The sequence below is a fragment of the Anoplolepis gracilipes genome, chromosome 15, assembly GCF_047496725.1.
Source record: "Anoplolepis gracilipes chromosome 15, ASM4749672v1, whole genome shotgun sequence".
NCBI classification, from domain to species: domain Eukaryota; kingdom Metazoa; phylum Arthropoda; class Insecta; order Hymenoptera; family Formicidae; genus Anoplolepis; species Anoplolepis gracilipes.
In genome coordinates, this window is record NC_132984.1 from 6783537 (window position 1) to 6810859 (window position 27323).

The following is a 27323-nucleotide window of genomic DNA, read 5'->3' on the forward strand; positions in this document are numbered from 1 at the left end:
ACTATGCCACAAAGACGTGCCTCCTCTCATCTCATCGTTGTTGAGAGCATGCACTCGTGAAGCCTTAAATTAGAGACCTGTAGATGCGATCGAATTTTACTGAGACTGCTGGGACTGTGCGAGAGAGGAAATTAATATATTTCTAAATTTCTACTCTCTGTCGAAAAAAGCACCGTTGTACTTAATCTCGGACTGTACTTGCACGTAATTAAAAATCTTAAACTTAAGATTTCCGGAAGCAATAATTCTTCGTCATATTAATTATGGATACTCAGTTACACGCTCTCTCTTCTTCCTTCTTTCTACCTATCTATCTCAATGATAAATGAGAAAACTTAAGAAAGTAATACTTATTTAACGATTACTCAGTTAAAGGAACGAATTTATGATATAATATTTTATAACTCCACTGCTGCTGCGTAGTCAGTTTGGAATCAGAAATGGAAAAGCTTTTTGCTCTACAAATACAGTAAATAGAAACTGTAAGATCTTACATCTACCTCCTGTATACATATTTACAAATCATTTATAAATAAGTATAAATTTATTTTTCGATATTAATAAATAAATGTGGAATAAAATTCGATTTAGTCTTTAATTATCAAAATACGTGAAATAAAAATAATTGCACAATATTGTAGAGGCTATGGTTTAAAGAAAATTAACTTATCGTTATAGATACGTCTCATATTTACATATATTTTCCGTCATGTAGATTTTATTTCTCTTTTGACAATTCGAGTCCGTGCTGCATAGTGAAATATGAATGAAAGCATACTGTGTGTCTCGGCCGGGGTCTCCGCCATTATTACTCCAGAATTGTACAGGATTGTAATGTGTCAAAGAACAGATATTAAGCAAGATCTTACATAGCGCATAATACTATGGCCAGTGAATCTACTTACGGTATATCGTAATATTTAACGTATGTATACCTAAACAACATTGCCAAAAATAGATTTAGTCTACATAGGATATAGTTAAATACGTACACAAAAATTTAGCAATCCTTTTTTTATTCTACTTTTCTTCTCTCTCCCCCTCCCCCATTTTTCTTATTATTCTTTTTCCCCTCCTGTTTATTTGTCTCCGTTCTTCTGTGTTTCTCGATCTTTCTTTTTCGTTTTCCAAAGTTATAGGAACCATATTATATACGTTTATTATTTATTTTCTCTCGATTTTTTCGCTCTCTTATTTTTTGCGGAGACCCTCGGAACGATTATCTCGTAAGTGATTTCGAAAACAGCTCGCAGCAGCCCGCGGAGTACTTTAGCTTAGCATTAGTCCTTATCAACGGAGCCTTAAACAAATATATATTTCTTTTCATTAGTTAATACAACGCCGCTCTTTTTGGCTAGAAACTTTAAATGCGAACTTCTCCATTCTTTTGAATCGATTTTTGTTTAACGAAAATAGTTAATAACTTAAGATTTATGAGCGAGCAAAAAACATTTTATATGCCTGACTCGCAAAAATATTTAATACAAAGATTGCAAAAATATGTTTGGAAATGTTATTAGAAATCTCTATTAAAATATCTAATCTTAAGACTTTTGATCTCTTCCTCTGCAATCATATTGAATAATGATATTAAAGAGCAGAAATTAAGATGAATTTTTGTGCATTGTAAATTGCAAAATAAATTAGGTTTATTACATGTTAATAATATAAGTTAGTAAAATATTGGGGGAAGAGGAATCTCTTTATCAAGTATATTTTTATTACTATAGGTGTGATATATTGAAAGCAAGTAATGGCTTATAAATATTAATTATCAGACATAGCCCCTTCCAATTTCGTCGTATCTAACGTATATTGTAATCCTATTTTCTCATCGTAAGATAATACGATCCAACTCCCAAGTATTTGCAAGAAAATGCATTTAAAAATTTATGTGCTTTATATTTTAAGTTGTCAAAAGAAAGCACAGATAATTATTAAATATTTTCATAAGATTACAGATTCAAATGACTTACTGCTTAATCTTAATATTGATGTTAACCTTTGAGGACAAGATAATTGATTTTTTTATTGTTCATTTACCAATTAAAAAGATACAAAATAATAAAATTTTAAATTTTTGTTGCAATATATTCACTTCTTTGTAGCTTAAATAATTTAAATATTGACAATGAAAAAACTTGTCTTCAATGACCATGACCATGATTATTTGAATATTTTAAAAACATTTATCAAAATATTTTATAAATATCTTTGTAATCTTGAACACATCATAAAGATTTATCATATTCCAGGATATATTTGAGAAATATTTAAAAAATATTACTACCAATGTTTATTTTTTTACTTACCATAAATATAATATAAAATATTTAATTTATATTTTAAGTTCTACATGTATCTATTATTATAATCTTAATACATCTAAATCATAAATATATATATATATATATATATATATATATATATATTTATGATTTAGATGTATTAAGATTATAATAATAGATACATGTAGAACTTAAAATATAAATTAAATATTTTATATTATATGATTTAGATGTATTAAGATTATAATAATAGATATATGTAGAACCTTTTTTTCATTGATCATTATTTGTTATTCTCTTTAAAGAATGATCAATGGTTAAAAATTATTGCATCGTCATCATAATTTGAATAATATATGTTATGGTTAAAGTCATTGAAGTTATTGTCAATATTTATCATTTTGTTTATTAACTCGGCGAAAAAAGAGGCTTATAATTGTACAATTCCAAATATAAATTTTATACAACTTTCCATATAAAGTCCGATTCACGTATAAATGCCTTCTTTGCAGTAAAAGAGAAGAAACCAAGAGCCTTAAGAATAATTTTCATTTAAAAGAACGGCGTTATAATATCGATAATTATCGATAATATCTAAAAATCCTTTAGAGAAAAAAAGCGTGTGTGCACACACATGCACATGTACACACGCACGCACACACACACACACACACATATACATATGTATATATGTATTATGTATATATATATATATATATATATATATATATATATATAATTTAGAGAGAAAAAGAGAGAATATAAAGCTTGAATTTTTTTTCTAATATTTTATGAATAATATAATAAATTCATATTTCACACATCAAATTTGCTTTTGACACATTGAGTGTTTCTGTATATGGAATGCTTCTATAATGTTCACTTATAACATACTCTGAATGTTAGTCATTATATAATGATCACAACTGGCGAAAATATTCACAAAAATGAAAAATTTAAGATAGAGGAGTGTCTACTTAAATCTTGTAAAAAAATTGCCTGAAAATTCCCTAATCTTAGTGCAGGTCTTTTTGTTCAAAATTTTAGGTATAAGAGAATATTTTAAAGATTTTTTTCTGGTACAATTTTTTTAAATAAGTTTTTTTAATTGTACGCGTTTTCTAAATGTTTTCCACTCATACGAAGCAAAAACCATTTAAAATTCCAAATGCTAGATTTACAAATATACTGAAAAGACTAAATAACTTTTATTCAGATAAAATTTTTTAACTTTCATAGCATTTTTATTTTTTATTTCACTAAAAATTAAAATAAAGAATATGTACTGCACATTTATAATTTACAATATAAAAGCAACAATATTAAGAATTTTTTTCAAAAATTTCCTGAATCCCAATAAATAAAATTCCATGAAAATTTTCCAGGTACAAAACAATTTTCTAAGAATTCTAGGTTTTTTCAAAAAATATGCACCTGAATGAATAAAAATCTATATTTTGCAAGTATTTTATTATATGTATGCTTATATTTTACATATATTATTTATTTAAAATAATAAGTAAAAAATTAAAAGGTGTGTTCGAGATTTTTCGTATGAAACTAATTAATAACAAATTTCTAAAATCTTTTTTTTTCTTTTTTGTTGAATTTTCGATTTTATCCAGCTATGCACTATTACTATAAATTTTTGAAGTTATGTAGATAAGAAATCTTAATATTAATATATCAAAATTAATATATATTTTTAAGTATTGCATACACTTTAAATTATTTTTAAAAAATTTTTAAAGTTTACTAATAATCAGATTAAGTCGAAGTCTTACTCGCGAAGTAATGATATTTTCATATACTCAATCTTATTTTTTTAATATTACATTTTTTTTACCTTTTTAACTTAATTTTATTTACACACGAATAATTAATCTATTGAATATTGTAATAATAATGTAATAACAACGTAAAAATTTTTTATAAATAATATTTGTTATTTTTTAATATTTGACACAAGAAATCACACATTTTTGGAAAGTTAAAAACATCACAAATCTTGTTTCTTTAATAAATATTTTTAGAGATAATTCGGATTGTTTTTTAATATAGTAGATGTACGAAAAATTACAGGATGATTAAATATCTCGTAAACAAAGCATTTTTGAAAAAGAATGTTTTTTAAAATGTTGTAAGATATCAAACGTTGAATTCAGTGGTGATATTAGTTTTATCTTGGACGCATGTGACAAGATCATGAGTGAAATAATTATTTTGAATATTTTCAAAAATATTTATCTAAGATAAAAATATTTTAGATAGAAGTTGTTTATTTTTTTTGCTCTTTCCAAAAAGAACTCATTTCTATTTAAACATTTTTTTATTCTTATTCTAATATTATTACATCATTAATTTTTCTTGTACATTAATTGTACATATTTGTTTTTACAGTAATTAGTAATTTTTTATAGTAACATTATTGGAGTATTTCTGAGAATTATATAAAAAATGAACATAAAAAACTGAAAGAAGAAGCTTTATTACTCTATAACTTAAAAGGGAATATTAATTTAACAGCCGAATATAAATTTTTTCCAAATTGAAAAAAGCATTCTTTGAACATTAACTTTAAAAAGATACATAAATATTATTATTAATACTTTTCTACAAAATTACAATATCCCTTAAACCATTGGATTTTTGCATAAACACTCTAATACTTTTTTAGAAAATAAAAAATTGTATGTCAAATAATGTTTCAGAAAAGATGTTTCTGTTTAAGAAAAAAATACAATCTTGCACTTTGCAACTGCATGCATGCACATAATGACAAAACACACTGCAAAAATGCACAATAGTGAAGTGCTAAGTTGGAGTCTCTATAATATTATAAATATTTTCTTATATCTTATTTTTACATTATGGTTTTGCGGAAATACACCCTGTATACGAAATAATCTTGTAAAAATTAACAAAAGTGTATAATGAGTAATTGAAAAAATTATTCTTTAATATTTGCATTTAATATAACAATTTTGAAAAAGATTTTAAAATGTTTTATATTTTATAAATATATATATATATATATATGTATATATATACAGGGTGGACCATTTTAATCCATCCAGTCGAATATCTCGAAAACCAAGCCCGAGAGAGAAAAATGTTTCAGACAAAAGTTGTATGGTTTCGAGGGGGCCATAAGATGGTACCATTGGTTTGACTTTGAAAAGTCATTTGAAGGTCACGTGAAGGTCACTTCAAGTTTTTTAAATGGAACACCCTGTATATTTTTACATATTCTTGTAGCTCATCTCGAGAGCTTTCCAAAACACTTATGACAAAGTATTTTTCATTAAGTATTTTTTGAGTTATAAGGCTTCAAAGTTGCAATATTTTGACATAAAATACAAGATATCTCGTAAAATATTCATTTTTTGATTATCTTACTCTAATACTTTTATGCACAGAATAATGAGACGAATCAATTGGTGTAAAGAAAACACATAATTATGTTAAAGTAAAAATGTATAACTGTTAGTTGCAAATTCAGATTTTTACTTTAACATAATTATGTGTTTTAATTATACCAATTGATTCGTCTCGTTATTCTGTGCATAAAAGTATTAGAGTAAGATAATCAAAAAATGAATATTTTACGAGATATCTTGTATTTTATGTCAAAATATTGCAACTTTGAAGCCTTATAACTCAAAAAATACTTAATGAAAAATACTTTGTCATAAGTGTTTTGGAAAGCTCTCGAGATGAGCTACAAGAATATGTAAAAATATATAGGATGTTCCATTTAAAAAACTTGAAGTGACCTTCACGTGACCTTCAAATGACTTTTCAAAGTCAAACCAATGGTACCATCTTATGGCCCCCTCGAAACCATACAACTTTTGTCTGAAACATTTTTCTCTCTCGGGCTTGGTTTTCGAGATATTCGACTGGATGGATTAAAATGGTCCACCCTGTGTATATATATATATATATATATATATATATATATATAAGATCAAACTTAAAAATATAAATTATCTCAAATAATTTTAAAAAAATTTTTGATAAATTTAATTTAAAAAAAAACAGCATCATAGCAATAAATAAGAAAGCTGAAAATTTTATAAAACAAACTTCAATATGTATATATAGAATAAAATTTTCGAAAACCATCTATGTCATATAATAAATAAATAAATAAATAAATAAATAAATAAATAAATATATGTATATATATATATATATATATATATATATATATATATATATATATATATATATATATTAGTTTATTCTTAAGAACATATTAATACAACAAGGATGATTTTGAAAAGTTTATTCTATGATATTTTATTATATTGTAATGTAAATATGTACTATTATACGTAATGTCTCAGAATGTACATTCATATTTTTTCAATGACCTTATCATAATATCTTTATATACAGAATACAATGAGATAATTTAATTAATGTAAAAATAAAAATATACATAATTATTTTCTTCTTCTTCTTCTTCTACATAATTATATTTTTTTAAAATATGTAACTGCAAGTGCAATACTGTATTTATAAAGATAGGATCATCAATCGATTTTACTCATTATTCTTTGAAAAAAATTTAATAAATACCTATTTTAATGAAAGGATGAGTTTTTTTGTAAAATATATTTCATATTTTATGATACCATATGCTAAAATACATATATTTTGAAATATCTTGTAAGCTGAGTTTTTCAGCTATATTCGTAAATTATTAATTGACTAAAAGAATCTATATATATCCAGTAAGCAAAATGCGCTCAACACATGTCAGCAGATTGGCAACGAATTTATTCAAAAATTACTAGAAAAGACAACACAGTTATATTAATGTTACATAAGTGTGGTAAAACTGAATATGAAATGTGATTAAATTTCAATAAATAATTGATTAATTATAATTTTCTTCTCATAAATTTAACATGTAATGTAACATCGTAGTTACATCTCACAAACGATTGGTTCGACTTAATTAACGAGGCGAAGCCCCGTCCCCCATGCTCTCTCACATAAATAAAAATAACAAATATCTTGAAGGAAAACTTATGGAAACTACCAAAGCTGACAATACTACGTGGAAATTTTAATGTAAATTATATTTCTATTACTATCAGTACAAAAATGTACTGATAGTGACGGAGCGAGAAAATGTAAACAAAAGAAATATAAACATACAAGTAGGATATAACAAAAAGATAACAAAATAAATATGAAAATTATGATATTTTATTTCAAATATATCTCAGGAATCAAGAGAGAGAGCCATAAAATTTAAAGTACATATTACTCATGTACACTCTATCTTTATAGGAAATAAAGACGAAAATGATTCGTGAGATGTAAGTTAATCTAAACATTTATATAAAAATCTATTACCTGGTGATATTTATTTGAGTTTTGGATAACCTTGAAAAATCCGTCAAGGTCAACATAAAAATCTTCAACGAAAATCCTTTTTTTTCATTGCACATTAGCTGAAGTCAAGATGTTTTCAAAACATTATTGACAAACCTTTTTTTCGTTGAAAATTTTTATGTTGACCTTGACAGAGCTTTTCAAGATCATCCAAAACGCAAATGAACATCACCAGCTAATATATTTTTTTATACCCTGCTATTTTTGTTTCAAACATTTTTCCAACAAACTAATACTTTCTGAGATAATTGACCGTTTTCCAGTCCGAGTTTTCTGTATTTGATTGGTTGTAGGTCAATAACTGTCCATGTTATTTAGCTTTATGCCCATTGGCATCTTTCGTTCAGTAAGTCATAAGCTACAACATATAAAAAAACCAGCTGATTTATCGAGATAGATTTCTCATATAATTAGTGCGGGATTTTTTTTATTTCTTTTATCCTGATTAGCCAATCTACTCAACGTTATTCTATTCGAAGGAGTAAATTTTGGAATGCAAGCCCGCTTAGTGGTATTCTTAAGCATTATTAGTAGTGTTAGGTATATATGACGATTTTTCGTGACTAGAAAAATAAAAGATCCTTCAAGATCCTTTATTGAAGAGCAATGTGTTTATGTTAAATTCTGTTTCAAATTGGAAACAATTTTTCCTCTCCGTACACTTGTTGCAACATTTTAAGAATTTCAATAAGTCTTCTCCACAGACTTCTTTGTATCATACCTAAATCGCTAACAAATGTTAGGTTACAAGCAAAGTCAGGCCAGCCATTTACAATTGGGCAGAATATTAATCGATACACTTGTTTATAACGTGATCAATACTTCTATATAAAAATAACTTATATTTTAACTGTAATATATATACAAGCCTGTGGTTTTTTCTAATTTGATACACTTTCTCTTTAAAATTTTTATTAGAAATGAACATAAGTGGGTATATAATTGATGGCGAATTCGCGTTTCTTATTCACCTTTAGTCGCGTTTTTTATCGATTGTCTTTTACGTGAAGTGTCACAATTGTCATAGAAGTTATGTTTCGTTGACCTCATCTTTGACATGCAGTGGTTAACTAGATTAGATTATCTTTTTCACGATGATCTTTCATATTATGTGATCTGTTTATCTCTATTTACATTGCATTTTAACTTAGCGATGCCTGTGTTACTTTTGTCCATGCTACTTGATTCTGTCTGACATCCCTTTTAACTCTTTTCACTTAGATTCTTCACTGCATTTGTTTGTTCGCAGATTTTCCCAGAAAAGTATTTTCACTTCACTCTCAGAGTTTTTACATTTATCTGGTATTTATTCTGTCTTACCAGTTGATTTATATGATATATGATTCTGAAATTCCTACTTTTTCGAAAACTCACCATTATTTTCATCGAGTTTGGTCATTTTTACGAACAAAATACAACATTTTTTTCTCATCCTGGTGGACCTGTCACGTGCCATCACTATAGGGTGTCATTCAAGTCAATTTTTTTATAATTATTTATCACGTAGGCATCAGGAAAAAATATGTAAGCGAGTAGGGAGAGTATGGACGTTGTGTAGTTTAGTTAGCAGCATAGTGTTTGCCTGTTGTGATATAACTCTTAAGACTGAGTCTGTGTAGTGCGCCGATATTTTTCTCTTGCCCTAAGTCTTTTAGAGAAAGACTTCAAAAGTGAAATAAATCAACGTGCCCTATTCTGAGTTGCAGGGTTGTGGGTGAATCGAGAGAAAGGTGTAATAGTTCTAAAAGGGGAACTGAAATGTTGTGACATTCAAGGAATGTTTGTTTTATTGCACTTATATTTTATAATATTAATATAACTGTGTTTACTAGGATCAAATCAAATATTAAAGTTTCTAATCCTGTATTGATGCCGTATTGAATTGTGATGTCAGACACGAGAAATCAAATTAATTTTTCTCTTACGGAATAAATAAATTTTTTTTAATGTTTGTGTCTGATTAGATGAATTAGTAAACCCGAAAATTCTCAATCAAGATATTATATGCACGGTTTGGCATGTGAAATGCATCTTTAAAATTTCACAGGCCATTAAAAATTAAACGCTGGATGGTAGTGCATAGAAATAAAATTTTTCCATGAAATCCATTACTTGTGTACATACGAAAATTTTTTAATTTTTATATCAGATAAATATAAATCTCTATACTTGAGATTTTTAATAAAATTTCGTTTTTAAACACTGCTTCTTGCAAGCAAGCGGTAATTCGACAATTGGGCAAGTTGAAAATTATATATATTTAAAATATGTAGTTCACACTCAGTTTATATACATATTTAATCTTAACAAAATACTGAATATGCAAGATATAATATTCTTTACTAGTAATATTAAGTGATAAATTAATGAAAATGTTATGCAAGTGAAAAATGCTTATCTCATGGAAGTCCTATAGATTGTTTAGCACATTTTCAAATTTAACATATATTAAGTTTAAATTTCTCTTCATTTTTCTTTTATCTGAGTAAAACGTATTAAAAATGCAGTAATAAAAAAATCATGTTTTACAAATTTCATCTAAAAATTTTCTAATTTTATCTGGCAAAAAAAAAATACGTATGTAATCATATGAAAATTTATACGTTCTCATATTATCATAATGTTATTGATTTAATTACTGCCAATTTCCTCAAAATTAGATCTAAACCCTTGAATATATTATTATGAACAAAAACTAGTTGTACAGAAACACTCATCGTTATAATCGAATGAATTAATTTCAAGCTCCGTTATTGCCTTCCTATAAATAAATAAATAAATAAATAAATAAATAAATAAATAGATATATATATATATAATATATATATTTATTTATTTATGTGTGTGTGTGTGTGTGTGTGTGTATGTGTATGTGTATGTGTATGTGTATGTGTATATATATCACATGTGTGCTATGTATAATATACATATGTATATATCCGTATGCAAGTATGAAATGTATATTCTATATTATTATATTATTCAACATCAGTACGACAGTAGTACTATTGAATCGTCGCGTTGCAATGAATTCAGGGCTGACATAGTGAGGCATATAAAATAAGTACGACGATATATAACATCTCTTCTACACCTTGAATGAACATCTTTCCATTTTTATACGTATTATTCAATATCCTTTTTCTTCCTGGAACGAAATGCAACTCGTCGATGCCGCACAGTGAATCAAAATAAGTCGAAAAAATTGTTTGAATTTTATAAAATTGTTTATATATTATATAAATATTACGAAAATCGATACCTTGTAATTAAGCCGGAATATGTCACGTTAGATCATTGAAAATAAAGTGATATATTCTTATTAAAAGTGGCATAATATCCAGTAAATTGAAAAAAAAACAAAGCAAATAGTAGAGCGAAAAAAATATTTTAAAAAATGTTTTAATTAATTTCCTTTATTAATAAATAAAGTACCGAGGTCATTGTGCATTGCAAAGTAAATTCAGTATTTATCAGACATTCGCGAACACGACGCGATTTAGTATATTATGTTTTAGTATTATTTTACCGGAATCTCTTGCTGATCCCAATTTCGTCGAATTTTAAAATTCTGGATGGACAAACGAGTTTATTTCGTTTTAAAGGTGAACATGATGTTAACAAATTAATTCGATTCTTGAACGTGTTAATAGAGATCTACATTGTAGAATATCATTTTGTATAGTAAAATGATAAACTAAGCCATTCGTGAGTAATAAAAACAGTTAGTTTGTTTTTCTCAATCGTAATTGGCATATATTGTAGATTTTTAATTATTCTTACACACATACACACGCATCATACATATAAACATACACGCACATACCTAGATATTATTATTATTATTATTATATTATTATTATTATTATTATTATTATACTATTATACTTTTATTATTAATTAAACAATTACATCATTACTAAAGCATAGATTAGGTTTGAGCTCTCTGTAGGATATTAATTATTAATTAAAGGATATTTTTTTATAATAATGACAATTTAAGTATTGCTATTATTATTATTAAGAATTATTAATTATTATTATTATCAGCGACTCTTCTCTCTTATTTCGTCTTCTGTTTTTATCATAACTTTTTCGTAAGATTTTTTTTTTGCATATAGTTATTTTGCGAGTAAGCGCCATCAGTTTGTTTCTTGACAATGATAAGGCCGAGGCTTTTTATATACATGTTTTTTTTATGTATCAGTATTCTATACGTTTGAATTTTAGTCGATAAGCGGTTGTTTAACCAACGCTACTTAAAACGCTCGATAGGCGAGATTTACACACTACTTAATTAAATTATTAACTTTATTTCCCTTTTTCTCTTGCCCGCTCTCTCTTTCCCCTTATTTTTGTATATCTATCAGTCTTCTTCCTGCATATATTTTCTTTGAAATATTATTTAAACTCTAATTTATTGTATTTTACACACGTACATATTATACGTACATATACACACGCATATATACATATATATTTTACGTTCGAATTTTGGCGACTGGCTTAAATAATTTATTAATATTACAATACGAACTCGAGATATACGTCCACATATAATACGAATACAGACTTTTTTTTCTGTAGGCTTTTGTGCCTATAACCTTTTCTTTCCTACGGTACGATTTACATACTATGTTTGTAAGATCCAACACGATAATTTTAAAAGGAATGAAAAGGTTAAAAAGTTAATTTATAATTATGAGACATCCATTATATATATGGTTTTCATGCTCGTTTGTTCGTATCTATTTGGTTGTATTCGCCCTTGATTCACGAAAAGCACTTGTTGTCAGCGCTTTGGGTGCCTTTGCCCGCCTTTGTGAATACACGCCATGTCGAATGATATTTCGACAAAAGTGTAAACCTCATTGTCGACATTGTATAATACGAAACTTTTGCAAGTGACAATTGTATACGTAGAAAGGAAAAGCTTATGTGAACAAACACACGGGTGGATCGACCCGAATTAAGTGGAAGATAGTTCGATTTATCGATAGATTTTTTATCCCTGATAAAATCAATAAGAATACGGTAGACTGCCTGTAATGTGATGTATTGTAATCTTGTACTCTAAATATCTTGACAAGTATTTTAATTACTTTGATATGATTATAACGAAAATTTAAATTATTGAAACAATCTTTGATCAATTAATTTGATGCCCATTAATGCGTTGAGCGTGAAACTAAAAGAACACACATCGCATTATTTATGATAGTCTTAAGCAATAATTATTTATATAAAAATAGTAGAAAGAGAATAGACTTCTAAAATATAAAAAAAATAATTTAAAATTACACACAAAAATAGACAGTAATTAGTTGTCGATAATTACAATAGTTAATCCGCATAATAGTAACTATCATCCACTCTTCTAACTCGGTTTAGCTTCGATATCTATATTATACTCACGTAACACGTAGCTACTTATCTTCGGGGATATCCACTAAAAGCTTTTCCTTCCCATTAATGACGAGTATGGTTAAAATCCGAATCCATTGACTGAATATTATTTTTTTATTGCGAATATAATACGATAAGACGATATGATAGATGGCAATAAAATTGCAACAAGAATCGCGCGAATGTATATTTTGCGCAAGATGCGGCGACGAATTGTAAGGCTTTGCTAAACCGAAAATTAATAATTCTATTGTAAACTATTCTAATTCTATATCGCGATATTCTTGCGTATCCCTATATTTGTTAAGATGAAACAAATAAATATTGTATGTAACTAAAATACATTGGATAAATTCAAATAATATGCCAGAAGAATGAAAAAAAATTTATATAAATACACTATAAATATACTCCAAAAATTAAGAGATATACATATTTGATTTATTCTTTTAATACATTCCATTGTAAAATCAACTTGATATGTCAAACAAGAATGTAAAACAAATTTTACTTGTATTCTAGTAAAATTGAATTCCTATATTGTTTTGTTGCTATATATTTCGGAATGTTTTTGCTGTAAACTTTGTTCACAAACGTGAAGGCAAATAATTCTACATAAAAAAATAGAACACAAAAATATAAAACAAAATATTTTGAGAAAGAAATTTAATAATTGAAAAATTACAAATATTCTCCTTTTTATTTTAACATACATAACTTTTTAATGATACCATTACATAATTTATTTTGATAGCGGCTTTTTTTCTCTTTTTCCTGCTCTCTTATTCTCTATCTTAATAGAGATGAAGATAGAGAAAGAACCTGCAAAGATGGGAATATATTATATTTAAAAAAAATAAATATTTTTTATACTTTACAAATATATTTCTTTTAGCATCTTAAATATTTTTAATACTTAAACAAATATATAATATCTTGAATCTTTTACTTATATTTTAATAGCATTAAACATTTACATTAATATAAATCAAATAAGCTTTAAATAACAAAAAATTAAATTTTCCGTTTGTTTTCGAAAACAAAATTTCGTAAAAGTTTTATTGTCTTTTTTGACTTACTTTTTCATGTAGAATTATCCTTATCATTTGTTTGCAAATTCCTATAGAGATGTCTGTTTGACATGTGACGTTTAATCCGTATATTTTAGTTACATTATGTTAATAAGAAAAAACATCAATGACATTTTCTGCGGCGATGATCAAAAGAATAACTAAATAAATAGGATACGCGAGAATTTCGCAGCACCGATTAAGAATCAATCAAGAGCGTTTATATAAATGAACGTGTGCGAAACATATAGCAATAGCGAGAAATTACTTTTGTATTTATAATGTATGCATAAGTTAGTTCGGCTAAAAGCCAGCAGCTGTTGAGATTATTCAAGGTTGTGTGTATCATAAGTATTTTGAATTGTTGAATAGTAATAATATAAATGAACATTATAGACGTTGCACGATGCAGCCGAGAAGGACGAAGCTCTTGCGAAAATGTTTTTGTTGCTGTTAGCGCGACTATTTTGTCTCTTGAATCAAATTTGGATCAAATTCCTTTCCCCCATTATGATATTTATCTTCTTGTACAATTGACTCTTATTTTACTTGCTCTCTATTTTAACGAATATGCACTTGCAACGCGAGATATATAGAATATGTCCCATAAAAAATGCGTATCAACAATTAATCGAAAGGGTTTTATATTGGTACACATCTTTTAACACTATTCTGCCAGCATGCTATTATATTATTATAGTTTTATATTATTGTAGTTCAATTTTTTAATTTAATTGAAGAGATATGATCTTAAAAAGACTATTTTCACGCATCCTTTTATCATTTCCTTTTTAAATTTCAAAAACTTATCTTTTTATTATATCTTTCATCAGAATTCTTTTTATATAAAAATATATATTTTGTGTATAAGATATTTTTGTCTCTTTGATGATTTCAGTATAATAAAGAATGATAAAGATTATGTGTGAGAGATATATGTAATTTAAAGAATTATGAAAACATATATAGAGCAAAGATCTGAATTTTCTTTAATAAACTTTCAAGAGTATTTACAGAACTGAAAAGGAAAAAAAGTAGAAGGTATGACCTTACAATAGTCGATGAGATAAATCAAATATGATTTATATATAATTTTTGAAATTGCAAATTTGTATTCCATTTCTTGAATAGTGATAGAAGAATGTAAGTAATATTACGATTTTAAAACAGAATAGAGATACGAAATATATACAAAGATTTAAAAGTTTCATATACCTGAAAGATCTGTAATTTATAGAAATAAGCAGAAAGCTCTAATAATATATATTTATTTAAAAACCAAACTTTCACTTTATTAAAAAATGGAAAAATTTCGTATTTGTACCGTCCATACGATTTGATATAATTCTACATTACACGGAAAAAATTACAATAATGAATAATAAATGATCACTGTTATCTATGCAATTGTAAATAAATGTTTTTATTTATTTGGGCTATATTATTAACAATATCTTTTATATTACATAAAAATAATCTGAGAAATAGATTCTTAAATTAATACATTTACAACTTTCACACTCAAGTTTAAGTTTTAGCTTTATTCTGTACACAGATATATATTTATCAATATATATTGTAGACACTCGTTTTTTTTTTTTTTTTTTTTTTTTTAATTTATGAATATCGATAGCGATCTCTCTTCCATTTGACAAGTGTACCTAATTATTTACTTACGGGTGTAACTTACGGAATCATTAAATCATCATTACTTCTTTCTTTTCTTACTTTTTAAGCTAGCTCAATCTAGAGCGCATAATAAATATTTTTTCCACTTCTGTTTCTTTCTCTTTCTTTCCTTCCTTTTTTTTTCTCCCGAAATTTTGTATATCGTAATGATAAGCGATTAGACATTTTAAGTATATTTATTGGGCTGCTATCTGAATTTGTTGGAAATTATTTTGAGAAAACTTTTTTAATGCGAAGAGCGAAAGTGCCCGGAAGTGCAGCTGCAATGTCGGCGATCTTAGAATAATCCAATGCGATGTGGTACGATTGAGTGCTACGTTTGTTGTGTACGCATTTGTATTTAATTTAACTATATTTTGTGAGATTAGATTTGTACAAGAAGAGTGTGTTTGACAACAAACGGGAGCGATGGGCAAAGGACCAAAATATATAATTTGCATTCGTCAATCTAAACTTTCTTATGATTGGCGTATTCACATCCATTTTTATATGCGCGACGCATTATAAGAGAGTCTCTTTTATCCGCAAAAAAAAAAAAAAAAAAAAAAATGAATGGACTCTCTCGAGGCATTTTGTACTTGCAAGGGCATTGTTTTGATACCACAGATGCAGCTTCATTGAAAATGAATAAAAAAAAATAATACGTTAACCGATATGTATTTTTATTTCTTCTTCATCGCTTCAAGAATGGGAACTAACAATAAGAAGAAAGATTAAGAGTAAGAAAGGTATTATTTGACATGAATACAGATGTTTGATTGTGTTAAAAATAAAACGATTTCCAGTATATGTATGACAGCAAGTAATTATAGTACAGTATGATTCAAAATCTTTGAAAATGGTATTTCGCTAAATTGTGGAAATATAAAATTTTTATATTATCCATTTTATTCTTAATTATTTGTTTTTTTACACTCTTTTACTTTTTATTTTTACATTTTCTTCCTATATACATAGAAACGTCCTTATGTGTATGATTATTCTAAATTTATATTAATAACGCACTCAACCCTGCACATGAAAATGTTTTTATGTATACATAAATAATAATTTATTTTATTTTTATACAAGTGTATGTAACTAATTATAAGTGCTTTAAACAAACATACAGCATAATTTTTGTAAGTAGAAACATTGGATAAAATATTAAGAATAGAGAAGCGTAATTAAAATATAAATATACTTACAATAGAAAAGAAAAGAAATTGTTATAATTTTTTTACATGTTTTATCATTCATTTTACTCTAGCTTCAGTTCGTCAATAACCGTCATATAAAGAATTAATTCTTTTATATCTATAAAAAGAAATAAATCAATTATAATCGATTACCTATATTGTAAAATTCGTGAACATATTTATGAAATTTTCTTTCATTTTTAAACGCTACATTTTGTTTACTACTATTTCTAAAGTTATTTACTACGTTATCTAGTTCCGTTAATGCTGTTTGTACATTGTGAATGTTTAAACTGCTAATCTTTAGAAATCCCCAAGACTTTTTTAAAAATACAAAAATTTTGTTTTAAAAATATAATTAGTATATGTTTAAGGCTCCCGAGTAATCAACGCGGCCATATTGAAATTGTGACGTCATAAGCGAGAAATAGCGAGAAATGATACCCTGATATATGTTGCGACTAACATGTAAATAAAAACATATTTCAACGAAATAATACTACCAATATCTTCAGCACACCTGTAAAAATGTACGGCTGATAATCCTTTCTCCTGACAATTGATAAATAACTGTAAATTGAGTCCGAAATGAACCCTTGCAAATGCGGAAAAACACGCGATTTGACAGCTGTCGAAAGGAGAGGAAAATGTTACTTTACACAGTTTATTCCTTACACAGCTTGGCAGCTGTACATTTTCACAAGATTCATAAATACGTTGCACATCACAACACTAGCAAAAAGCAAATAATTACGACGTAGGTCGCAACATAAATTGGGCTGTCATTTCTCGCTTCTGACATATTTCCCAAAAGAGAGAAAGAGACCGAACTATATGTCGCCACCGTCGACATCGAAGTTTCGCGGCGAAGTTACTCGGGAGCCTTAATATACAACTTGATAAAAAAACACTAACTTAAACTAGAATTTCGCAATTTTGTACAGATATAAATTTTTTAACTAATAATGTCAAAGAGAAAGGTAACATGAGCCAGAGCAGAGTGTAAATAAAACTCAAGTCTTTTTAATAATAAAAAAAAAATATTTAATTGAACGTTTCAAATCATCTGCGAACCATCTTTAGCAATACAATATGTATAATCATATGACACACTAAAGCACTTAAAAGTGCAGACACATAAAATGTAATAAGTTTCTTACTGGCTCCAAATTTTATAAACAAAAGTACCGAATGCATGCTCTAAAGCACTTCTCACCAATCGAACTCAATGAACTTATTATTTAAAATAATCATAACATAAAAAAAAATCAATCTGCTTACCCTTTCCTTCGTCGTAAACTGTAATCTTTGATGATACGCATTTAAACCGATTTACATCGATCTTTTATTTGTACCCTTATATCCTGCGTTGACTCATTTGACTTTCTCTTTGATGTTATTAGTTTTATTTAAGAGCCTTATAAATTATCATTTTTTAATTTTTTAACTTTTGTCAAATTATAAATCAATATATAGATTTTACATTACAATACATTTAGGGTTATCGATTGCGAATCTAAAGCCAAAATCACAGCATTAAAAAATAACATTTTTTAAAGTGGACCTTCGTCTGGTCTATGATATATCACATTGTAATACATATTATATTACGTATGTCATTTACAAGAGTAATGTTTTTTTACAGATAAGATTTTTTTTACAAGTATGATGTTTTTTTACAGAATTCATTATTTATCAGACGAAGGACCAGCTATGTCAGCAGCATCCACAGCACATTGTAAAATATTTTTGTCTTTTTTAGCAGTATATAATTTATCGGACGACATAAGAGACATATGATTTTCATCAATTGTCATATTTATAGCTGTTTCTTTTCTCGTCTCTAATGCTGACTTAAGAACACAAATGGCATTAACAGAAGCCGGCGAAAATTTGTTACGTTTTTTTGTCTTTATATTATTTAAAAGAGAAAACATTCTTTCCGGATCAGTATTTGAATTTGGAAGTGTTCTAATAATATTCAGAACATTTATTAAATTTGGATATTTAACACTATTATCACTGTATCGACGTTGTAAAATTTCTTTCCACATATTATCGAAATTTAATTTAGAGAAATTTTGTTTTTCTTCCATTGTAAAATCTGATGATAATGCAATCCATTCTTGTTTTAAAGCGTCTTCATCAAAATCACCGATAGTTAGTTTAACTATGAGAGATACATCTTTAAATGATGTTTCTCTATCGTTATCGAATAAACTTACATATGGTTGAAAAACTTGTAATTTTGGTAAAAATATATCATTTATAGGTAATCTTTTATGAATTTCCTCTGCCGCAGTCACGTAAAATAATAAACAATTTTTTCGAACAGTTGTAACTATGTTTATGTGACCTTTTATTGTTAATTCATTAAGATATTCTTCGCATTCTGATCCTAAAATTATTTCATTAATAGCTTTTTGATTTTCCTTTAGAGAAAATACAATATTTGTAGATAATAGTTTTAAATATTCTTCTTTTAAAAAGTTTCGACAGATTTGGAAAAGAAAGTGTGTAGATTTTGGTTGTAACAAATGAATCCTCGTTTCTAACGCTTGAAAAAAAACGATAAATGTGTTAAAGAAATTTAATGTATACTTCAAAAAAAGAAAATAAGCTTTTACTTCTGCATTGTCCATCATAGACAATAGATATTCTGTAGTCTTTGTTTTCTCGCTCACAACCACTTCAATGAGAAAATATTTAATTTTATCCCAAAACTCAAGAAGTTTTTCGACACAGAAATAGTGAGAAAGCCAGCGTGTATCACATAACTTTAATATTTTGCGATTTTTTTCTTGAAAACACTCACAAAATTCGTGAAAAATACCCGAACCTTGTGGACTGCTATTAAGATAATTGGCGATCTTTTTTATAAATTCTTCACAAAATTTGGGCAATTTAGTACATGCAGCATGCGCTGCTAAAGCGGCGGAATGACAAGGACATGAAAACGTTAATAAATGTGGACATACATCTTCTAATTGGGTTTTAAATGATAAATGTTTTCCTGTCATGATAGATGTATTGTCACATGATAGAGCAATAATATTTAAAAATGGTATCTCTAATTGCTCCATTTCACATTGAAATACATGAAACAACTTTCCTGCGCTTAACTCTTTGGCATCAATATTAATTAGTTTAACTAATTGTGAGTGAACATCTAATGTTTCTGGATCAACGTATCGGACAAGAAAAATCATCCAGTTATCATTAGTTACAGTAGACGTTTTAATACAAACTGAAAATATTGTGTTCTGAATTTTATTAACAACACGATCCGTCTCAATCGGACACAAAACGTTTGTAATAATGTCTGTACACTTTGTTCGACCCATTCTCATGCTTCTCAACACATTAGGATCTTTTCCTACATCTTGAAAGAAACTAAGCATCTCTTTTGCAGTTTGATGGGGAATATTTTTGTCAGCAATTAATGCGGCATATCTCATTTCCGCTGATTTTCTATGCTTATTAAACAACAAAAGTGATTCATTAATTTGGATATGTGAATCTTCATTCGAACTGTTTACTTCAATACAATTGCTTTCACATTTACTTACATGTGCTTTGGATTCTGCGTGACGAGAGATTTGCGATAAACCGCCAGCTATAGATTTATCGCAAACCGAACAAAAAAATAAACTTGTGTCATGTGGCACTTCGCGTAACCAACCTTTAAATTGATCAATGTATAACCATTTTCGTAGAAATACTTTTTTACGCCATTTTTTTTTTGGTAAATCATTATTAACATCAGATAATGTATTTACTTTCATATTCTTCTTGTGACAAGCAGAATTTACATGTTTTGAAACGTGTGTTGAATTGCACGAAAAATTTTTCTTGCATATACTACAATGATAAAGACTATGATCGGATGGTACTTCGCGTAGCCAAGATTTATATCGATCATCATTAAGCCAACTTTCTGTAAAACTTCGTTTACGTTTTTTCGTCAATTCATCACACACTTCCATGATAATTATAAAATTGAAAAGAAAAGAGAAAAATAAAAAGAAGATGCTAGAATATATATACAAGTATGTGTTTATGTGTATAAATCACAGATAGAGATCAGATTTCCGTGGTTTTTCACTCTTATAGTATTTAATATGACTTTAAATCCTCTCTAACTTCTGTGCGTATATGCATGTATGTACAAATGAAATTGCAACTTACTTGCATAAATCTCAGGAATATTATTCTGCAGGAGTTCAATCACAAGCCGGCAATCACAAGCACATCAACAAGATGACAAGATGTTTCATGAAACGAGAAATGTGTATTATGTATGAAATGAATGTGTCACACAACCACAGGAATGTCTTAATACATTGAATTTATGCACTTATCATAGTATATATATATATATATATATATATATATATATATATATATATATATTTATATATACAGGTTGTCTCGAAAAGACCGGTAAATATTCTAATGGCAGGTTCTTTGGAACATTTTAAAACGAAAAGTTTAATACAAAAATGTCGAGGTTATAATAGTTTTCAAATTAGAAAGATTTAAAGATTACGAATGACAGGACTAGAATTTCGCGCGCTCAGGTATGGCAAAATAACAAGTGATAAAAGTGCTTCTATAAATTTATCTAATTTATCTAATTCTTTTATCACTTGTTATTTTGCCGTATCTGAGCGCGCGAAATTCTAGTCCTGTCATTCGTAATCTTTAAATCTTTCTAATTTGAAAACTATTGTAGCCTCGACATTTTTGTATTAAATTTTTCGCCTTAAAATGTTCTAAAGAACCTGCCATTAAAATATTTACCAGCATTTTCGGGACACCCTGTGTATATATATATCTGTCCAGAAAAAAAGAGACTGATTTTCTATACGTCGTACAATGATGCTATTCATCTGACTACTATGGAATCTTGTAGTATCACCTTTCAGAAACTCGTCTATTCCTTTTTCAATCATTAGTAGCCGGTTTGAAATTGATTAGTATGTAGTTAAGGAGATTCTACAATATGCGTTACCAATGTCCAGTTGCCAGTTGCTAAGAACAGCAACTTTAGTTGTAAAATACTATTTCCGGTTAAAATAAGTAGTTGCAGTTGTTAAAGAAAAGTTGCCCCACTTTTAACTTTTCTTTAGCAACCGCTACTGGTTGTTTCAACCAGAAACAGTATTTTGTAACTAGAGTTTACCATCTTTAGCAACTGGCAGCTAGACAACATTGGCAACGCATTGTAGAACTCCCTTTAAAATTTGCTTTTACTTTTTCTATCATGTCAATGAGACAACGAGCAGTATAAATTAAGTTTCCCGCCAAACTTCTATGGATAAAACCGCGGTACAGAAACATTTATTTAAAATTACGGTGACTCAAGTCGTGTTCAAGTCACACAAAGATATATAAATGATTTCGTGAAGGCCGAGAATCGCTCAGAGGCAAGAAGAGATCAGAGCACTCCGCCACAATATAAATGACGCAAACATCGCGTACGCGAAAAAATTCAGATATTAATATCGTGTACTATCGTTTTACTAATGTAAGTCTCATCTGTAGTCATTTTGCACGAAACGCGACGATTAGTAGGAAAAGGTTTCAACGTTCACATTGTTCAAATTTCTAGCGTCCCGGTCGCTTGTCGTTACCGAGCGACTTTAATCGATTAAACGGTTGAAAAAATAAGCATGCTTCTGAAAGGTGATACTACAAAATATCACAGTAGCCAGACAAATAACGCCATTTGTACTACAGAAAATCAGTCTCCTTTTTTTCAGACAGACAATGTATACAGTGTACAAAACAGTTTTTTTTTAAATTGTTATAATAAAAAAAGTTGTGCAAAATAGTTAACTTAGGCCGGTATTTATAGTCCGTTTTTATATATAAGATCATCTTAAGACATATTTTTAGTCGACTTAAGACTACGTTCAGCCAATCAGATGCCCAAATCGAATTTTAAGACCTTACTTAAGACGAGCTTGAATATAAGAACGGACTATGAATACCGGCCTTAATTTTTTAGTTTCAAAAATGATATAAAAATTGATAACTAAGTAAAAATTTTAATAAAACATTTTAATTAAAAAACTATAATTGTTTTTTTCCTACAAAAATAATAATGTTAAAAATAAAAATTTATCTAAAAATTAAAAACTAAATATTAATACAAAATAAAAGTTTTAAAAATTATAATTAAAATAATTTAGTGTGGCTAAACTAAACAATATGTTAATGAAATTTTAAAGTATTCTTTATGACTATTGGACGTAACTAAATTAAAGAACGACTGCAAAAATCGTCTATTTTTGGTTTCGATTTTGGAATTGATTTGTGTGTAAAATGATACTTTATGATGAGACATCAATCATAAGAAGTTTGTATTATTTGGTACAAAGTTCTACAATCGTGGAATTAAAAATAGACGAAAAACATACTTTTGTAATTGCTCTTTTAGTTCTAAGGATCGATTATGTATTTTTGAAAGAGTGAAAATGCGAAAAGTAATTGATTGGTGTATATTGTTAGATTTAAAAGTATGCACCAATTAGCGATCACACAAGTTGCTCACTTTTCGCATTTTCATTCCTTCAGAAATACACAAACAACTCCCTAAACTATTATTTGTTGGTCTAATATTTTAAAATTATAATATTTTGAAATTTAGTAGTTTTTAGTTAATTAAATTTTTTTATTTTGTATTAATTTTCAATTTTTAATTTTAATTATTATTTTTGTTAAAAAATTATATTATTTTTTATAATATAATTTTTTACAAAAATTTTTTCAATTAAAATGTTTTTATTTAAAATTCCATAAGTTTTTATTATTAGTTCGCGTTTGTTTTTATATAATTATTTTGGTAAAAAATTAAAATATCTATTTTGCACAACTTTTCTCAATGTGACAGTTTTTTAACTAAAATAATATTATATAAATTACAATAAGACTATTTTGTAATACACTTTTTTACAATACATACAACAATAATACAATATGTACATACAATAATTTTTCAGAACTGTATTTTGTACCTTTTATTAAAAAGGTAAAATTTTTAGAGCTGTATCATTCTTTTTTTTAACATCTTTAAGCAAATTATTTTAAATATAAAAAATTTATATGTTATGATTTATAAGTTATATCTTTTTTAAAATGTCAAATATATAAATATTTAACATAAATATATTTTGCAAGAGGCAAGTATGCAGTTTAAAATTATGTTTATAAATGTATGTAGACAATTTAAAATTACTAAGTTAATATAAATATTACTGGAAGTTTACTCAAAAGAAGTAAAGCTATATATTCTGTATTTTTGAATAGCTGAATCAGATAATCACTTTACAATAATTTTTATTAAAATATTATTTTAAATAATCAGTGTATATGCTCTTGTGCAAGATATTTCATGTATGCTCTTACGTGTGTAAGATAACTTTTGTAATAGATGTAATTTCATTAAGCCACTTAATCCATTGAGGAACAGCAACAACTGTATGTAGGATATATATTTGTAAAACATTGTTTAGAAGCTAATTTGGTTAGATCACTCTTTTTATCCTACCTATATCTTTATTTTAAGAAAATTAATCTATTTTATATTATTTCATAAACAAATATATAATTCTTGTCGTTTCTAAACAAAATATTTTATAAATATACATACATATTTTGCTTCTCAATGGACCAAGATATTTCATAAAATTACATATTATATAAGTTGTCTTGCATGTAAAAGCATATGTACTGATGATTTATTTATAATAAATAAATACTATTTAAATATGTATAAAAAGTAATATAAAGTGATTACATGATTGAACTATCTGGAAATACTATCCAAAAGAAGTGTACAACTATATTTTCTACACAATTAAATTAGATAAATAATTTTGAACTCTATCTTAGATACGCTTATTAAAACTGAACATATGTATTCCATAAATATATTATATATATAGTTGTTGCTGTTTTTTTTTATTTAAATTATTTGGCAAAGTTGTATGTATTGTATGAGTTAGCTTGCATATGTAAGAATACATATGCATTTAATGATTTATTTATAATAAATAACTATTATTTAAATGCGATGTGTAAGAAGTAATATAAAATAATTACCTGATTAAACTATCTAAAATGCTATCTAAAATGCTATCCAGAAGAAAAGTGCAACCACACTTTTTTATAAGCAAATTTCCTGCAATATTTAAATTAAATTAAATTAATAATTTTGAACCTATCTGCATACATTTATTAAAATAATACACTGCAAGTACTTATTAAAATATATACTTATATTAAATATTATTTTACGTTTTTAATATAAATAACTTACTTTCCTGAATTTAACCTATATTTGTCAGAAGATACTAATATCGAAAATTTAAACGTGCATGCCGTTATCTGTTTATCGTAAATCGCTGCTAGCGCAATCTTTTGTTGAAAGTAATAGCAGAGAGAAGCCTGAGAGGAACTATGCTAGTAAAGATAGCCAACCAAAGTTAATTTTTTGAACTTTCAGTAATTGTAATAAATTGTTGGTTGTTTGTTGGTTACTGTTAGTCTGATTTTGACGTGTGTTGGTTATTGCTAGCCTGATTTTGACGTTTGTTGTTATTAGTTCAATTGTTATTAACAAAATAAATATTAATGTGAAGTTAGCCCATAGACCTTAGGACCGAGCCATCTATCGGTGAAAGTGATCGAAAAAAAGAGAAAGAAAGCACACAAAAACGGCGAGAGCGTCCGAAATGGCCACGTTCGGATTGGATACCACCAATCATATCAACCAATGCTTAAGGTCACCAGCAACGATTAGCCAATCAGAGAGTCCTATTTTGAATTGGCCAATCAAATACGTGGTCATTTTATACTCATTCAAAAACGGCCACTCTCTATCTCTTTCTATTCAATGCCGTAACACCACAGTTTAACGTGGTAACACTAGGAGAACCAATCACAATCTTAGAAAGAGAGAGAAATATGGCCGTCTTCACGCTTGCTCTCTCTCTTTTTTTCCAACCATTTTTGAAACACATTTAAATGGGGATTGCTCGGTTTAGGTCTCAAGGTCTATGAGTTAGCCTACCTAATAAAAATTTTAATTATTTTTTAATTAATTATATGTCAAATCGATTGTTAATTTCAATTATGCCTCTAAAGCCCGTATCAGACTACGCATTAAAAATTGAGATTAAAGATTAAAGATTGAAATTGGACCAATCAAGACAAAGCAATTTTAATTCCTTTTGTTCTGATTAGTCAAATTCTAATCTTTAATCTTCAATCTTCAATTTTCAATTCGTAGTCTAATACAAGCTTAAGGGTCGACAGAAAGCACTGTGAAGATTCTTATCGGCCGGCTGCGAACTATGCATTTGTTTTTGTCGTATTACAGCTAAAATTTAGAGAAAATTGCAATAAAATTATGATATTTTTAATCAGCAACATTGTCCGCAGGTTCGTAAAGAGCAATTTTTTGGAAAAAAGGTCGAAATAAAATTTCCAAAAATGTGCTGCTGACCGCGGATCAGGTGTAGCTGCTCTTTGAATGCGAATTCAATTTATTATAAATTTTTAAGAGTCAAATTGCAAAATCCGACTCTTTACAAACTTTTTAATTTTTATAAAGAATATATTAAAAAATATTCATAAAAAAATATAACTTTTTCGAAGCTGAAAACGAAAAATTAGAATATGACTATCTGTACTTAAAATACAGCTAACGAATCGATGTTGGTAGCACCGCTTGCTAAGGAGAGACAATGAAAGACAATAACGTCGTCTTTGTCTCTCTTGAAATGTAATGATGTTTGTACGTATACAGATATACACCAATACATTGAATAAGAATTCATTTCTCAATGTTGGTGACAGTGACGCTGGAATTTTCTCGCCGGTCTTGTCAGCTCCGTAAAGTTAGCCAAACCACTTTGATTTTTTTATAATTAAAATTAACTAATCGTTTAGAAATCGTGTGGAGATGATCAGAAGTCTAATTAAAACGTTTTGAGGTTCATCGCTTTTTTTAAATTAAATAATTAAAATTTCGATGTAAAGTTTGCCAAACATTTTTATTTTTCGTCCAATCGAGTTAAACAAGAGTTTATTCGATGCAGAATCGTTAGGTGGTCACGAATAAATTCTTTACAACGTTTGGAGGTCCATAGTTTATCCGAAAAATGAAAAAAATCATGTGCGGTAAAATTCCAAATTCTTTTAAGGCTCATTCACACTTTGGCAGAAAAACAGAAAGCAAACAGCGGCTGGAGTTCCGAAAAGCTCAAACC

General features: G+C 27.3%; 1 long non-coding RNA gene across 3 annotated transcripts; it reads right to left on the reverse strand.

The window, feature by feature from the left end:
* Positions 1-16478: 16478 nt before the first annotated feature.
* On the reverse strand, positions 16479-25599 carry LOC140673784 (uncharacterized). 3 transcript variants are annotated; one of them, XR_012048105.1, is made up of 5 exons: positions 25370-25599; positions 25153-25231; positions 20613-21256; positions 17053-17161; positions 16479-16876 (listed from the first exon to the last, which is right to left on the reverse strand). It is a non-coding gene; the product is annotated as an uncharacterized lncRNA (long non-coding RNA). The 3 variants fall into 3 exon arrangements; XR_012048104.1 differs by having other exon boundaries at positions 16479-17161; positions 25370-25597; XR_012048103.1 differs by lacking the exons at positions 16479-16876; positions 17053-17161 and having other exon boundaries at positions 19938-21256; positions 25370-25597.
* Positions 25600-27323: the final 1724 nt, after the last annotated feature.